This window comes from Aquarana catesbeiana, linkage group LG05 (genome assembly GCF_042186555.1).
Source record: "Aquarana catesbeiana isolate 2022-GZ linkage group LG05, ASM4218655v1, whole genome shotgun sequence".
Lineage (NCBI taxonomy): Eukaryota > Metazoa > Chordata > Amphibia > Anura > Ranidae > Aquarana > Aquarana catesbeiana.
This window is the reverse complement of record NC_133328.1, coordinates 425,222,985-425,241,424: the sequence shown is the minus strand read 5'-3', so window position 1 is coordinate 425,241,424 and position 18,440 is coordinate 425,222,985.

The following is an 18,440-nucleotide window of genomic DNA, read 5'->3' as shown; positions in this document are numbered from 1 at the left end:
ATATAAATACAACAATAAAACCAGACTGTAAATGTGCTCAGTGGGAAAAACCACTACTCTGCTCTCATCAGAGCCGGCGTGCGTTTCAATTACAGGGGGTCCCCGGGTTACAAACAAGTTAGGAACTGTAGGTTTGTTCTTAAGTTGAATCTGTTTGTAAGTCGAAACATGTACATTTTTTAAGTGTAGCTCCAGCCGAAAAAACTATTTTTAAGCTTTTTGGATAGCATAGGGAAGGGTTAACGCCCCTGTAACATTTGTTTTGCTGTCTGTGCCCCTGTTCAGAAGATTTCACTTCACTTTCTGTCCCAATGACAATTGGATTTTGAAAACTTTGGGTTGTTGTGGAAACAAGCCTTGGTGATAAAGCATAAGTGGAGGTACCTTTTCCCCATTATAGCTCTTACAGGAGTGAATTTCTCTTCCTAGGGGTAGATTTCCTCTCACTTCCTGTTGTCTCCTTCTGTTTGTAAGTAGGAGTCGTTTGTAAGTTGGATGTTTGTAACTAGGGGACCCCCTGTACCAGAAAAGTCGGCATGGACATATCATAAGGAACCAGAACTGAAAGCCAAAGACTCGGCTTCAAAGCATGCTGCCAATCATGCGTTTTCAGGAAGCTCTGCGGCCACTATATTTTCAGAAGCTTTATACCCCTTGATGGTAACTGATTGGTGGAAAACTAGCAAAATAAATATGTGTATGGGCTGCTTTTGTTTTCACAAGTTTCAACTATAAAACCCTTAAAAACTTTTTATATAAAAAGTAATACATAAAAAAATAAAAAACAAATTACAAAAAGATGGCCTTGATAACTTAATATATCAGCAGCATATTGGGTAAAAAAAAAAAAAAAAAAAAAAACAATACGGACAATATGCATTATACATGTTTATAAAATTTTAAAAAATGTTTATTAAAACTTGTATTTATTATTTTAAAAAATGTCCAGCTGAAAAAAACTGAAAAGAATACCCTGAACAGTAGTACTTCAAATCTATGCATACAGTATGTTCAATACAGCACCATCTAGTGGTTAAATATGTTAAACACAACCCTTAAGGAAACACCAAATGTGTAGCCCCTGTGAAGCCAGAGTGTCTAACTCATGAAATTAAACTCTGTGGATCTATGGGTTAGACATTCTGGCTCCAAAGGGGCTTAATATAGACATTTAAACTGCTTCCTTACAAACTATTGACTTACATATGGTGTTTCCTTGAGGGTTGTTTATAACATATTTAACCACTAGATGGTGTTGTATTTAAGATATGTATAGACTTAAAGTACCCATGTTTAGTTATATATGGTTCAGGGTATGTTTTTTCTGTTATTTTCAGCTGGAAAGTTTTTAAAAATAGTAAATACAGTCATTTTTTAATTTTATATACATGTACAATGCCTATTGTCCATATTGTTTATTTGTTTACCCTAGCATGCCACTGACATACCAAGATATCAGGGCCATATTTTGGTAATTTGTTTGTTTTTTTATTCTTTTTTTTATATATTCTTTTTTACTTTTTCATGAATATTTATAAAAAGCTTTTAGGGGTTTATAAACAATATTTGTGACCACAAAATCACGCTGTACACATATTTATTTTGCTAGCCATTTTTCCACCAATCAGTTTCCATCAAGGGGTAAAAAGTCTTCGAAAATATGGTGGGCGCAGAGCTTCCCGATTGGCAAAATGCACTGAGGTGGAGTCTTCAACAATCACTTCCGGTTCCTGTGACGTCATGTCTGGACCAATGTCTCTGATAATTGGAACGCACACTCCATTGACTGCGCATTTCCCATTGTGCATATTTACAGGATGGTTTTGTTGGTGCCCTTATAGGCACTTATAAATGTGAGTGACATTCTTTTTATTGTGATATTTTTTTTTTATACATTAAATACTATACTATGAGATTCCTTTTTCTTGGCTCATTTAGAGCTGGTATGGTGGCATGAGGGCGGAAGGTAGGGATGAGCCGAACTCCCCCTGGTTCAGTTCGCACCAGAACCTGCGAACGGACCAAAAATTCACACGAACGTTAGAACCCCATTGACATCTATGGGACTCGAACGTTCGAAATCAAAAGTGCTCATTTTTAAGGCTAATTTGCATGGTATTGTCCTAAAAAGGGTTTGGGGACCCGGGTCCTGCCCCAGGGGACATGTACCAATGCAACAAAAACTTTTAAAAACGGACGTTTTTTTCGGGAGCAGTGATTTTAATGATGCTTAAAGTTAAAAAAAAAGTGAAATATTCCTTTAAATATCGTACCTGGGGGGTGTCTATAGTATGCCTGTAAAGTGGCGCATGTTTCCCGTGCTTAGAACAGTCCCTGCACAAAATGTAATTTTTAAAGGAAAAAAAGTCATTTAAAACTGCTTGCGGCTTTAATGTAATGTTGGGTTTTGGCAATATGGATGAAAACCAGTGAGACAAACAGCATGGGTACCCCCCAGTCCATTACCAGGCCCTTTGGGTCTTGTATGGATATTAAGGGGAACCCCGCACCTAAATTAAAAAAAGGAAAGGCGTGGGGCCACCAGGCCCTATATACTCTGAACAGCAGTATACAGGCGGTGCAAACAAGACAGGGACTGTAGGTTTGTTGTTAAGTAGAATCTGTTTGTAATTTTGAACTGGTACATTTTTAACGTGTTTAGCTCCAGCCAAAAAATCTATTTTAAGCTTTTTGGAAAACATAGGGAAGGGTTATCACCCCTGTGACATTTGTTTTGCTGTCTGTGCTCCTCTTCAGAAGATTTCAGAAGATTTCACTTAATTTTTTGTCTCAATGACAAATGTTTTTTGAAAATTTGGGTTTTTTTGTGAAACAAGGATTGGTGATAAAGCATCAGTGAAAAGGAGAAACGTTTTTCCCATATTAACTCTTACAGGAGAGAATTTCCCTTCCTAGGGGTAGATTTCATCTCACTTCCTGTTGTCTCCTTCCGTTTGCAAGTAGGAGTCGTTTGTAAGTTGGATGTTTGAAAGTAGGGGCCTGCCCTATATACTCAGCAGAAATTTGGGCCTTAGGTGTTGTTGTGGCCACAACACTGTAAGCCCTCACAGGGCCCTGCTGTGAAATATTAGATCAAGAATTGTAATTACATGCCCCTGTTGAACAGGGGCAGAAAAATTGGGCCTTTGGTGGTCGTGGTGCTAGTGCCACAACACTGAGTCCTCACTCGTTCTTGGTGGGCGCAGAAACGGGCCCTGCTGTGAAATATTAGATCAAGAATTGTAATTACCTGCCCCTGTTGAACAGGGGCTGAAAAATTGGGCCTTAGGCACTGGTGCTGGTGCCACAACACTGCAAACCCTCACAGATACTCTAGTTGGAACGCAGAAACGAGCCATGCTGCAAAGTATTGCATCAAAAATTGTAATTACACTCCCCTGTTAAACAGGGGCTGATAAATTGGACCTTAGGCACTGGTGCTGGTGTCACAACACTGCAACCCCTCACAGATACTCTAGTTGGAACGCATAAACGAGCCCTGCTGCAAAGTATTGCATCAAAAATTGTAATTACACGCCCCTGTTAAACAGGGGCTGAAAAATTGGGCCTTAGGCACTGGTGCTGGTGCCACAACACTGCAACCCCTCACAGATACTCTAGTTGGAACGCAGGAACGAGCCCTGCTGCAAAGTATTGCATCAAAAATTGTAATTACACGCCCCTGTTAAACAGGGGCTGAAAAATTGTGTCTTAGGCACTGGTGCTAGTGCCACAACACTGCAACCCCTCACAGATACTCTAGTTGGAACGCGGAAACAAACCCTGCTACAAAGTATTGCATCAAAAATTGAAATTACATGCCCCTGTTAAACAGGGGCTGAAAAATTGGGGCTTAGGCACTGGTGGCGGTGCCCAGAACCAAAAATGTTCTTACAAGCTATCAGCGTGATCATTGAGGAGGAAGAGGATAATTACTCAGGATAGTCACTCAGCATCAGCATAGGCAGTCTTTGAAGGGATCTGAGATTTTTTTTTAAATTATTCGGTTACATCAGCATCAGGTGCTTGGTAGCTGGTGGTGATCCAAGACTGATTCATTTTTATGAAGGTTAGTCGATCGACCGAGTCGGTGGACAGTCGTACCCTGTGATCGGTTACAAAGCCTCCAGCAGCACTGAATGTGAGTTCCAAAAGAACGCTGGATGCAGGACAGGCCAGTAGCTCAATTGCATACTGTGCAAGCTCTGGCCAGTGATCCATCCTCAAGACCCAGTAACCCAGAGGATTTTCGGTGGGAAAGGTGTCCAAGTCTGATCTTGCCTCTAGGTATTCCTGCACCATGTAAAACAGAGGCTGGCGATGGTTGCTGGAACCGATCATACCTTGGAGCTGCGAACCAAAATATTGTCTGAACGCATCGGTCAAACGGCCACCTTCTCCACCGCTCCTTCTTTGACTGACCGAAGCCTCAGCAACACGTTGTCCAGAAATAGGAGTTTGTAACCTCCCAGTCTCTGGGAACGCGTTGCACAGACCTTTCTGCAAGGCCTCCCGAAGATGTTTCATCCTCTGCTCCCTCTGCGATGGCAAGATAAGGTCCACAACCTTACCCTTGTAATGTGGATCAAGGAGGGTTGCCAGCCAGTATTGGTCCTTCTCCTTGATACCACGAATACGAGCATCCTTACGCAGGCTTTGCAGGATCAGGGTGGCCATGCAGCGTAGGTTTGCTGACGCATTTGGTCCGGAGTCCTCTGGGTCACTAAGGACGACATGGTCTGCAGCCACCTCCTCCCAGCCACGTACAAGTCCATGTGTTTCTTGGGACTGATCCCTTAAAGACTGCTGCTGATGCTGAGTGCCAGGCTCCACCTCCATACTGACACAATCCTCCTCCTCCTCGTCCTCTTCCTGTGTGATCGGCGGGCACGCAGGAACACTGTCTGGATAAAGGGGGCCTTGAGAGCTAAGGAAGTCCTCCTCTTCCTGCCTCTGTTCTGCCTCAAGTGCCCTGTCCATTATTCCACGCAGCGTGTGCTCCAACAGGTGGACAAGGGGGACAGTGTCACTGATGCATGCACTGTCACTGCTCACCATCCTCGTGGCCTCCTCAAATGGTGACAGGACAGTGCATGCATCCCTGATCATGGCCCACTGGCATGGGGAAAAAAAAAAAGCTCCCCTGACCCTGTCCTGGTGCCATAGTCGCACAGGTACTCATTGATGGCCCTCTGCTGCGTGTGCAGCCGCTGCAGCATGGCCAACGTTGAGTTCCACCTGGTGGGCATGTCACAGATTAGGCGGTTCTTGGGCAGGTTAAACTCCTTTTGGAGGTCTGCCAGCCGAGCACTGGCATTATATGACCAGCGGAAATGCACACAGACTTTCCTGGCCTGCCTCAGGACATCCTGTAAGCCCGGGTACCTGCCCAAGAACTGCTGCACCACCAAGTTAAGGACGTGAGCCAAACAGGGCACATGGGTCATTTGTCCCTGTCGGAGGGCAGAGAGGAGGTTGGTGCCATTGTCGCAAACCACCATTTCTGCCTTAAGTTGGCGTGGCGTCAATCACCTCTGAACCTGCCCATGCAGAGCTGACAGAACCTCTGCCCAAGTGTGGCTCCTGTCCCCCAAGCACACCAGCTCAAGCACCGCATGGCATCTTTTGGCCTGCATATTTGCATAGCCCCTTGAACGGCTACAGAGCACCGCTGGTTCCGAGGACAAAGCACAGGAAGAGGCCATGGAGGAAGAAGAAGAGGAGGGGGTGGAGGAGAGAGGTGTGTCACAATCATTAGTAGTGGCATTTTGGAGGCGTGGTGGCGGAACAACCTCCAACACTACTGCACCTTGTCCTGCATCCTTCCCAGCTGCCAGCAGAGTCACCCAATGCGCAGTGAAACTTAGGTAACGTCCCTGTCCATGCCTGCTGGATCATGAGTCAGCGGTAGTATGCACCTTACCGCTGACTGCCCTGTCCAGCTAGGCCAAGACATTGCCTTCCACATGCCGGTAGAGACACGGAATTGCCTTCCATGAGAAAAAGTGGCGTTTGGGTACCTGCCACTGAGGAACCGCACATTCCACAAACTCACGGAAGGGGGCAGAGTCTACCAACTGAAAAGGCATCAGTTGAAGTGCTAGCAATTTTACCAAGCTAGCATTCAACCGCTGGGCATGTGGATGGCTGGGAGCGAACTTCTTTCGGCGGTGCAGCAGCTGGGGCAGGGAAATTTGCCTGGTACAATCTGAAGTCGGTGTACCGAAAGCAGATTGCCCACAAGTACTTGGCTGTGACACACCTAATTCTACACCTTCATTCCTCTCAGTGCAGGTCTCAGAGAGGACTGAAGGTATAGTGGGGTTGGAGATCTCAGCTGATGAGGAGCAAGGAGAGGTCCTCTCTGTTCTTTGGTGTGGGTCTTTTAGATACGCTTGCCAATGAATTGCATGGCAGGTCAACATATGTCTGGTCAAGCATGTGGTGCCCAAGCGGGAGATGTTTTGGCCACGCGAGATACGCTTGAGACATATGTTGCAAATAGCAGCAGTGCGATCTGATGCACTCGTCTCAAAAAAGGCCCACACCAAAGAACTTTTTGAATAACGCGCAGAGACTGCAGCGCCCTGCACATGCGGAGCTTTGGGGTGTGATGCAGTCAGTGTGCTGCCCTTAGGCTGGCCCCTGGAGGGCATCCTGCCTCGTTGGTGATGTGCCGCCTCCTCCTCCTCTCTCCTATCAGGCACCCACGTTGAGTCAGTGACCTCATCATCCCCTCCCTCCTCATCACTGGAGCAAACCTGGCAGTATGCTGCAGCAGGGGGAGCATGACTGCCAATTGCTGTCCTTCTTGGGCACCCCCACCGTCCGTGCTCATGTTACTGCCTTCATCTAGCTCAGTATCATCATCAGAGCCTTCCAAACACTGGGCATCCTCCTGGAGCATGTACCCAACACTGTGGTCAAACAGTTCGAGGGACTCCTCAGGAGGACATGGTGGGGCTAGGGAAGGAGTCACTGATGACATTGAGCCGAGGGAAGAGGCCGCTGCTTTGCCAGACAAAGTACCCTGAGCATGGGTGAGAAAGGATGAGCAGGATGAGGATGGCTTAGTCATCCACTCGACCAAGTCTTCTGCATGTTGCGGCTCAACACGGCCAGCTGCCGAAAAAAAGGGCAAGCGTGTCCCACGGCCACGTGCTGATGAGGATGCACCGTCTCCACGACCAGCACTGTTGCTTCTAGACACAGAGCCTGCTTGCCCTCTTTTATTGGCTTGTGACTGTCTGCCTCTCCTTGTTGGCCTTCCAGACATACTAATGGCCTGTAGCTGCACTAAGCTGGGATATATATATATGTATATGTACTGATACTGCAGCTAGCAAAATCAACTGCCTGCCTGTAGTATGAGAACACCACCAACCTTCTACAGGTAGCTTTAGATGAACACTGTGCAGAGCTCGCAAAAAATAACTTGTAGCTTATTTAGCTGCCTGCGGTATTGAGAGGATCAGGAAAACACCACCAACCTTCTACAGGTAGCTTTAGCTGAACACTGTGCAGAGCTCGCAAAAAAATAACTTGTAGGTTTAGCTGAACACTGTGAGGAGGACGCACTACACTAACTTGTAGCTTTAGCTGAACACTGTGCAGAGGTCGCACTACACTAACTTATAGTTTTAGCTAAACACTGTGAGGAGGACGCACTACACTAACTTGTAGCTTTAGCTGAACACTGTGCAGAGGTCGCACTACACTAACTTGTAGTTTTCGCTGAACACTGTGAGGAGGACACACTACACCAACTTGTAGCTTTAGCTGAACACTGTGAGGAGGACGCACTACCCTAACTTGTAGCTTTAGCTGAACACTGTGCAGAGGTCACACTAAACTAACTTGTAGCTTTAGCTGAACACTGTGAGGAGAACGCACTACACTAACTTGTAGCTTTAGCTGAACACTGTGCAGAGGTCTCACTACACTAAATGTAGTTTTAGCTGAACACTGTGAGGAGGACGCACTACACTAACTTGTAGCTTTAGCTGAACACTGTGCAGAGGTCTCACTATACTAACTTGTAGTTTTTGCTGAACACTGTGAGGAGGACACACTACACCAACTTGTAGCTTTAGCTGAACACTGTGAGGAGGACACACTACCCTAACTTGTAGCTTTAGAGGAGGACGCACTACACTAACTTGTAGCTTTAGCTGAACACTGTGCATAGGTCGCATTACACTAACTTGTAGTTTCCGCTGAACACTGTGAGGAGGACACACTACACCAACTTGTAGCTTTAGCTGAACACTGTGAGGAGGACGCACTACCCTAACTTGTAGCTTTAGAGGAGGACGCACTACACTAACTTGTAGCTTTAGCTGAACACTGTGCGGAGGTCACACTACACTAACTTGTAGTTTTTCGCTGGACACTGTGAGAAGGACACACTACACCAACTTGTAGCTTTAGCTGAACACTGTGAGGAGGACACACTACCCTAACTTGTAGCTTTAGCTGAACACTGTGCAGAGCTCGCAAAAAAATAACTTGTAGGTTTAGCTGAACACCGTGAGGAGGACGCACTACACTAACTTGTAGCTTTAGCTGAACACTGTGCAGAGGTCTCACTACACTAAATGTAGTTTTAGCTGAACACTGTGAGGAGGACGCACTACACTAACTTGTAGCTTTAGCTGAACACTGTGCAGAGGTCTCACTACACTAACTTGTAGTTTTCGCTGAACACTGTGAGGAGGACACACTACACCAACTTGTAGCTTTAGCTGAACACTGTGAGGAGGACACACTACCCTAACTTGTAGCTTTAGAGGAGGACGCACTACACTAACTTGTAGCTTTAGCTGAACACTGTGCGGAGGTCGCACTACACTAACTTGTAGTTTTAGCTGAACACTGTGAGGAGGACGCACTACACTAACTTGTAGCTTTAGCTGAACACTGTGCTGAGGTCGCACTACACTAACTTGTAGTTTTAGCTGAACACTGTGAGCAGGACGCACTACACTAACTTGTAGCTTTAGCTGAACACTGTGCAGAGGTCTCACTACACTAACTTGTAGCTTTAGCTGAACACTGTGCAGAGGTCTCACTACACTAACTTGTAGCTTTAGCTGAACACTGTGCAGAGGTCTCACTACACTAACTTGTAGTTTTATCTGAACACTGTGAGGAGGACGCACTACCCTAACTTGTAGCTTTAGCTGAACACTGTGCACTACACTAACTTGTAGTTTTAGCTGAACACTGTGCAGAGGTCACACTAAACTAACTTGTAGCTTTAACTGAACACTGTGAGGAGGATGCACTACACTAACTGTAAATAGTCTAGCTGCCTGACTGTGGTACTAATTGGATCAAAAGAACACCAGCAATTTTCTTCAGGTAGCTGTAAATACTGTAACAAGACAAGCCTGCCTGTCAGTAGGAAGATAACAGGAAAGGATCTAGCTAAACTGAATACAGTGTATATATATATATGCAACACCTGGGATGCATATATATATACACAATACACTGTAAGTGCAGCTAACTCACTGACTGTCCTGCCTAATCTAGCTAACTCAAATGAAATGACACTGTCTCTCTCTCCATCTCTCAGCACGCCAGAACACACTACACAGGGCCGCCGTGCAGGCAGCCTTATATAGTGTGGGGCTTGTTCTAAACCCCCTGAGCCATAATTGGCCAAAGCCACCCTGGCTTTGGCCAATTACAGCTCTCTCTACCGACGGCGCTGTGATTGGCCAAGCATGCAGGTCATAGTGCATGCTTATTCAATCATCAGCCAGCAATGCACTGCGATGCTGCAGTGAATTATGGGCCGTGACGCGCCACACAAATTTGGCACGAACGCCCCATAACGTTCGCAATTCGGCGAACAATCGAACAGCCGATGTTCAAGTCGAACATGGGTTCGACTGAAACGCGAAGCTCATCCCTAGTGGAAGGATAACAACATAGTAAAAGGGCATTTTGACAAATGATGCAAAATTGTACAGAATGCTTTAGGTAGTTTCTGGCGACCCTAGCTGACAAAATATTGGGACAAAAAAAAAATAGAAAAAGTGAAATATAGTCTAGGGAAATCAGAAAAGCCAGCAAAATCAAATACCAGCACACCAGTTCACTTCTCAGTTTGAGTTTTCTTTCATTGATATTGACTTATGTTTTCCCACACAAATGCCTGTTTCTCTTTCAATACATTTTTATTGAAAACTTTTAAAGAATACAACGTGCGACCGTAATCAGATATACAGATAGAAGATTAACATTGATGACTTGCAAGTCATAGGCAGTCGTACATCAAAATAGAGAAACAGTAGCAAGTGACAAAACGTTTAGCATGTCAAAGAATACATAGCACAGATGCCTTTTTTTTAGTTTTAAAAACAGTTACTTTGTTTTCAGAAGTCTTGCAATCCTGCTGAAACCCAAACATCACAGCTGGTGGAGGACGCAGGCACGCTTTTTTTAAAAAAGAAGTAAAACTGATATTTAAAAGGGACAGTACCCTGCTTTTGATCCAGAAATGGAGATGGCTTTGAAGCAATAGCTTGAGGCTAACGCTGCAGCAGCAGGGTAAAGCAGAACACCTGACCAATGTAGCACTGTAGAAAAGTCTGGAGACTCAGAAAAGGAACACAGATGCCCAAAGGAATACTACAGCTGCACAAATAAAGACTCTGACAGAGGCAGTACAATCACTTTCTCAAAGTGAGACAATGGTTGTTGGTATCTAGCCAACAGAGCAGGCCATTTGAACAATTGACACCAACAGATGATGTGGAGGCATTTCTGACAATACTTTAGAGGGCAGCAGAATTAAAAGGGGGGCCCAAGACCAATGGGCATGCCTAATCACACCTTTGTCAGGAGACCCACACAAAGCACATTATGACCTCACTCCTGAGGGCTCTCAGGTCTATGACTGCCTGAACTCAACATTCTAACATTTCTAGGGATGAAATCAGCTTTCAGAGCACATTAGGTGCACTATTGGTGACTTCAGTCAGAACACCCACCACAGACACTAATGCATGATATCCTCCAGCTGGTCAGCTGCAGCAGGAGTCTTCTTTGGCCCGGGCAAATAAATGGATAGTGGTTGTAAATGGGGTTCCTCAAACGCCAAAGGAAAAAGAAAAGGGAAAAAAAAGAAAAAATGTTTTCATTTAATTTTTAATTTTATTTTTCAGCAGAGATAATCTCTATTTATTTTGCAGAGATGGAGAGAGTTTGGCTGTTCTTTGCTTGCTTGCCCATGTCCTCTCCCTGCAGATGATGGCTTATTAGCTGAAACGCGTCAGGTGGACCTACCTACATACCGCTTGTTGTTCTCTATAGGCTTTTTATGATCGGTACCATGTGAGTTTTATTTTTTATTACAATAAATTTTTTATATATACGGTATCATGCTATGCGAGCATTTCATTTATCTTTGCATGGTTGCTGAAATATCAGATACGCACCCCTATTTGGAGCACTTCCTACTAATTGTTGCCCATGAAACGTTTTCATCAAGTTACCGTGGTCGTGCAAGCAGGTGCACCTTTCCAATCAGCTGGTTCAAAGCCTTTATGACTTGGGCGGCATACGCCTGCCCAAGTCATCGACATCTGGTAAGCCTCCTTGGGAATATTGGTGACGGCTTACTTACTATTCCAACTTCTTTCCAAATCATGTCTGTCAAATTGCTTCCGGATCTGTGGGATCATCCTCTTTAATTTTTGGACTCCTTCTTTACATCTGTTGACATCTTTTGGACTTTAGCATGATTTATTTTGTGTCCACACAGTGTTACACCTTTATCACTTTATTATTTTTTATATGTATTTGATATTAGAGTCACTTATTTATATAAGTTTAAATGTCTTAATTTCTATTGAGCACATTTAGGACCATTAATATTTTTTTTTGTTTGTTTGACATATTTTTTCCACTATTAATTTATTTTTATTTTTATGGTTTATAGCACTACACTTTATCTCCTACACTTGTCGCTTTGGTCTATAGCTGTGTTGGCTGCTATTTACACATTTTTCTGCACAGCGCTGTGATTTTTCCCCTTCTTTTCCTCTCCCTGCTTGCCTGTGACCCTGACCATTGTTATGTTCATCTGTTATGGGCATGATGGCCCTGGCGTGTCCCCAATGTTTTGTGGTGGTGCCAGGGATCTATGTGGATATGCATCCAGGTCTGGATGCCATCTTAGTACACCCAGGTATAGATGGGAGAGGAGTCCTCTTCCCTACACATTTGGCGCATGGCCCATCTTGGTACACCTGGTGGTGATGTATAATATTTTCTTTGATGTGCTTCTGGGTTTTGCGTCACTTCTGGTTGCACACTTCCCGTCTGGGCACCATTTTACTACACCCATGAGAGTCATGAGTGTATTTACAAACAGGACCATTAAACCTGTCTCTCTTTTTGGAAAGCTCTCTTTTGAGCAAGGACGCTATTTCATTGGTTATTAAGTTTCTGAACGTATCTACGCATAGTGGTCATGCGGATACGGTATAGGTTGCGAGTGCCACGTCTTATCATATTAGATTAGAGGAAATAGGCGAATTTGGGCTTGAGACTTTTTAGGCACAATAATTACTAAATGTATAATTAAAATTCTAGTTTATTAGAAAATATTTAAAATAAAGAATAAAAAGGAGAAACAAATAGAATTCAGTTCATGATCACACAGTTTTACAAGTTATACACTCCATACATAGCTAAAGGGTTATGGAAAACAGTTTTGAGTAGTACTTAGAATTGACAATTCTGTTCAATATAGTTACATTGTGTTGAACCAGAAGCTATTCAATGGTAATAATCAAATTCTGTATTGGCTCGACATGTTGCACGCCATATACGCTTCTTCAAGAGCACAGAACTGAATGCTGTAATGAACAACATATTTACAATAAATAATTCATCATGGTGTGTTATAATCAATTATAATTAGATCAAAAATATGATGGTGTCATGAGTTCCAAAGAAACTGCCAATAAGACCCAAAGGGATGTACCTGACCCGCAGAGTCCGGGTGATAATCAAACATTGTGGGGACGTATGTAACATAATAGGGCTATAATATTTGATGGGTCTATTCAACTCCAACAAGGGTAGAGCTACTAAATGGTAGGACGGAAAAGGAGAGGGAGGAGGAGGAGGGGGGGAAGGGGGGAATGGGGAGGAGGGGAGGGAAGAGGGGAAGGGAAAGGGAGGGGGGGGAGAGGGGAAGGGAAAGGGAGGGGGGGAAATGGCAGGGGGAAGGGAAGGGAGGGGGGGAAATTGGGGGAGGGGGGAGGAAGGGGATGGGGAGGAAAGGGAGGAAAAGGCGGGGGACAAAAGTGGGAAAAGGGTGGGGGGAAGAGGGGGGGGGGGTGGGGGAAGGAAATAGCAAGGGTGTGTTACTAAATTAGGATATTAGTTGAGAGTGTGTATCATAGGTATTATGGCATTGAATTGCCAATAATATAAACAGTGTATATACCTGTATGCAACAAAATGGGGAGGGGGGGAAGGGAAAGATAGTATATGCAATTATTCACGTTACGTTGAAATATCAAATTAATTAATTTAGGTGGGTAATTAATGTCCTGGCTATGTGCAGAGAATAGACAATTATAAAAGTGTAGTTATAAAATATATTATTTTATATTGAAAAATAGCGATGAATGTTTGTATATAATGTTTTAGAATATCCCCTAGTATTGTGTGTTCATAATGGTAGTGAATTTAAACATTACACTTACCCTCTAGGACTTTATAGCTGTGTGTGATAGTAACAGAGATCAGAGTTGCAGCAACCTCTTAGCTACATGTCTGCAGCTCTCAATGATTAGCTGACATCATCAATTATGGTTTGATTGAAAGAGGGGGATCTGGTATCAGTCAGGGGTTAGCGACGGCTTGTACCGAAATTCATGTAAAACTTACTGATTAGAACATTACTATTCCTGATCCCCACTTCTGATGAGACTGCCATAGAAATAAGCCCATAGAGAGAGACAAGAAGTAATGAGTATGAGGGTATATGTTAATATATAAAAGCAGTGTATAGTTATCCAATTATAGGTGGGAGCTTACCTTATATTGAAAGTAAAGGTAGTGGACAGTAGCGGTTGGCAGCGTGGAGCCACACAGCCGCTCCACAGAGAGCGACTGGTAGTGTGGATCGTACAGGGAGAGACGCTAGGAAGCATCTCTTGTACATCCGCCCCGCCTGTAGTCACCAATCGGAGAAGCCGATGTGACGTCATTCAGGCCGGCCGCAGACGCGTACTGCGCATGCCTCAATCTTCGGCGTCGGCATATCAGCTGCCGGCGCGTCAGAGAGGGAGGAGGCAGTCGCGTCTCAGTGTCCTAGCAACCAGGGACACATCGAGGCTTACTGCGCATGTCCCAGTCCTCAGCGTCGGCCTGGCAACTGCCAGCGCGCCGGGGAGGGAGAGCAGCCACGTCGAGGTTGACCCGGCAACCAAGGACACCATGGTGCGCCAATCACCTTCCGAGGAAGGTGTGGCGCTGGGTGGCCGCACAATGTTGAAAGCATCCCCAGGCAATGCAGGGGGCACATCCCAGGGCATATAAGCAGCATCTGAGTACATGTATTAGCATGGTAGCAACTAAATAGAACCTATTCAGTTAAAACATAGTAGTAGTTTAAGAAGCGGCTAAATTGTTATGACAACAATCAGGGTAAAGAAAACTGAAAAACAGAAATAAGATATATACATATGTTGATGAATAACAATGGGTTATTAAATGGTTTATGGTTATGCAAAAGAGACAAAAGCCCAACAGTTCAGTATCTAGGCAAGGGGCTAAGAAGGGGATGGGGTAGTATTTATTTAGAGAAAGGGTTTGTATGTTTGGGCTTCATTGATACCGGGGGGAAGTGTGGCACATAGACGTTCTAGCCACATGGTTTCTTTTTGACAAACTGCTTTGTCCCAGTCTCCGCCCCTGGGATCTGTTGGAACCACTGCCAACACAATAAACGAGATCAGTGAGACATTAAATCTGTGGTAAAGATCTAGGTGCCTACTTATTGCTGTCACCATTTTCCCCTCCCCCGAATAATAGACATGGTCTTTGATTCTACAGCGTAGGTGTCTAATGGTTTTACCTACGTAAAACGCGCCACATTGGCATAGCATGAGGTACACCACTCCTTTTGTATCACAGTCTGCATAAAATTTGGGGGTGAATATTTCCCCGTTTGGTAATAGGAAGGTTTTCCCTTCTTTAACCCATGGGCAGAAAGAACATTTGCCACATTGGGAAATGCCTGATTTTGATTGTTTATATTTGGGAGTGGTTACATAGTGGCTCGAGGTTAATTGGTCACCCAAGGATCTAGTTCGTCTAAATGTAATTTGAGGGGAGGGGCCAATGTATTTATTAATAGCAGGATCCTGTTGGAGGATCGACCAGTGTTTACTAAGAATGTCGCGAAGTTCCTGATGCTGTTGTGAGAATTTGGTGATAAATCTCACCGGGGGATTGGTGGTGATAGATTTTTTCTTGAAAAGTAGGGAATTTCTTGACTGGCATATGGCCTTATTATATGTGCTGCACAGCATAGTCTTAGTATAGCCCCTTGCTAGTAGTCTATTGCGGAGCGCGTACGCTTGGGATTTAAATTCCTCTATATGCGTACAATTACGGCGTAGTCTGAGGTATTGTGCGTATGGGATACTTTTGATGAGTGGTCTGGGGTGAGCGCTTTTCGCGTGTAGCAAGGTGTTTCCTGCGGTTTCCTTTCTAAACAGAGTGGAAGCTAAACAATTCTCTTTATCTTTGAAGATAGTTAGGTCTAAAAAGGTTATCTGATACGGATGAGCAGAGATTGTAAATTTAAGGTTCATGGAGTTGTGATTGATGGTTTGAATAAAACTGTCCATAGATCTTGGGTACCTGTCCATACCAGAAAAGTATTGTCTATATAACGCCGCCATATAAGGGCGTGATCAGTATAGATAGTTAGGTCCTCATTGGAAAAAATGTTGCGTTCCCACCCCCTCAGGTACAGGTAGCGTAGGCTGGTGCACAAGTGCCCATAGCTACGCCCTGTACCCGGAGGAAGTGGGAATCTTTAAAACAGAAATAGTTACGGGTCAGTACAAATTTCAACAATTCCAAAATAAATTCGCAATAGTCCCAACTGTAGTGGTCTTGCTCTCGTAGGAACATGCGTGCCATCCCGATGCCCTGCTCGTGAGGGATGCTAGAGTATAGAGACTCCACATCCAGTGTCACGAGGAGGGCATCGGGAGGGACAGGCAGTCCTTCTATTTGTTTCAAGAGGTCAAGTGTATCACGGGTATAGGACGGAAGACTCAATACAAGTGGCATTAAGCTTACCAAAGGGGCAAAGCATCCCTCACGAGCAGGGCATCGGGATGGCATGCATGTTCCTACGAGAGCAAGACCACTACAGTTGGGACTATTGCGAATTTATTTTGGAATTGTTGAAATTTGTACTAACCGTAACTATTTCTGTTTTAAAGATTCCCACTTCCTCCAGGTACAGGGCGTAGCTATGGGCACTTGTTGTGCACCAGCCACGCCAACCTGTACCTGGGGGGGTGGGAACGCAACATTTTTTCCAATGAGGACCTAACTATCTATACTGATCATGCCCTTATATGGCGGCGTTATATAGACGATATTTTTCTGGTATGGACAGGTACCCAAGATCTATTGGACAGTTTTATTCAAACCATCAATCACAACTCCATGAACCTTAAATTTACAATCTCTGCTTATCCGTATCAGATAACCTTTTTAGACCTAACTATCTTCAAAGATAAAGAGAATTGTTTAGCTTCCACTCTGTTTAGAAAGGAAACCGCAGGAAACACCTTGCAACACGCAAAAAGCGCTCACCCCAGACCACTCATCAAAAGTATCCCATACGCACAATACCTCAGACTACGCCGTAATTGTACGCATATAGAGGAATTTAAATCCCAAGCGTACGCGCTCCGCAATAGACTACTAGCAAGGGGCTATACTAAGACTATACTGCGCAGCGCATATCATAAGGCCATACGCCAGTCAAGAAATTCCCTACTTTTCAAGAAAAAAATCTATCACCACCAATCCCCCGGTGAGATTTATCACCAAATTCTCACAACAGCATCAGGAACTTCGCGACATTCTTAGTAAACACTGGTCGATCCTCCAACAGGATCCTACTATTAATAAATACATTGGCCCCTCCCCTCAAATTACATTTAGACAAACTAGATCCCTGGGTGACCAATTAACCTCGAGTCACTATGTAACCACTCCCAAATATAAACAATCAAAATCAGGCATTTCCCAATGTGGCAAATGTTCTTTCTGCCCATGGGTTAAAGAAGGGAAAACCTTCCTATTACCAAACGGGGAAATATTCACTCCCAAATTTTATGCATACTGTGATACAAAAGGAGTGGTGTACCTCATGCTATGCCAATGTGGCGCGTTTTACGTAGGTAAAACCATTAGACACCTACGCTGTAGAATCAAAGACCATGTCTATTATTCGGGGGAGGGGAAAATGGTGACAGCAATAAGTAGGCACCTAGATCTTTACCACAGATTTAATGTCTCACTGATCTCATTTATTGTGTTGGCAGTGGTTCCAATAGATCCCAGGGGCGGAGACTGGGACAAAGCAGTTTGTCAAAAAGAAACCATGTGGATAGAACGTCTGTGTGCCACACTTCCCCCTGGTATCAATGAAGCCCAAACATACAAACCCTTTCTCTAAATAAATACTACCCCATTCCCTTCTTAGCCCCTTGCCTGGATACTGAACTGTTGGGCTTTTGTCTCTTTTGCATAACCATAAACCATTTAATAACCCATTGTTATTCATCAACATATATATATATCTTATTTCTGTTTTTCAGTTTTCTTTACCCTGATTGTTGTCATAACAATTTAGCCACTTCTTAAACTACTACTATGTTTTAACTTAATAGGTTCTATTTAGTTGCTACCATGCTAATACATGTACTCAGATGCTGCTTATATGCCCTGGGATGTGCCCCCTGCATTGCCTGGGGATGCTTTCAACATTGTGCGGACGCCCAGCGTCACACCTTCCTCGGAAGGTGATTGGCGCACCATGGTGTCCTTGGTTGCCGGGTCAACCTCGATGCGGCTGCTCCCCCTCCCCGGCGCGCTGGCAGTTGCCAGGCCGACGCTGAGGACTGGGACATGCGCAGTACGCCTCAATGTGTCCCTGGTTGCTAGGACACCGAGACGCGACTGCCTCCTCCCTCTCCGACGCGCCGGCAGCTGATATGCCAACGCTGAAGATTGAAGCATGCGCAGTATGCGTCTGTGGCCGGCCTGAATGAGGTTACATCGGCTTCTCCGATTGGTGACTACAGGCGGGGCAGATGTACAAGAGATGCTTCCTAGCGTCTCTCCCTGTACGATCCACACTACCAGTCGCTCTC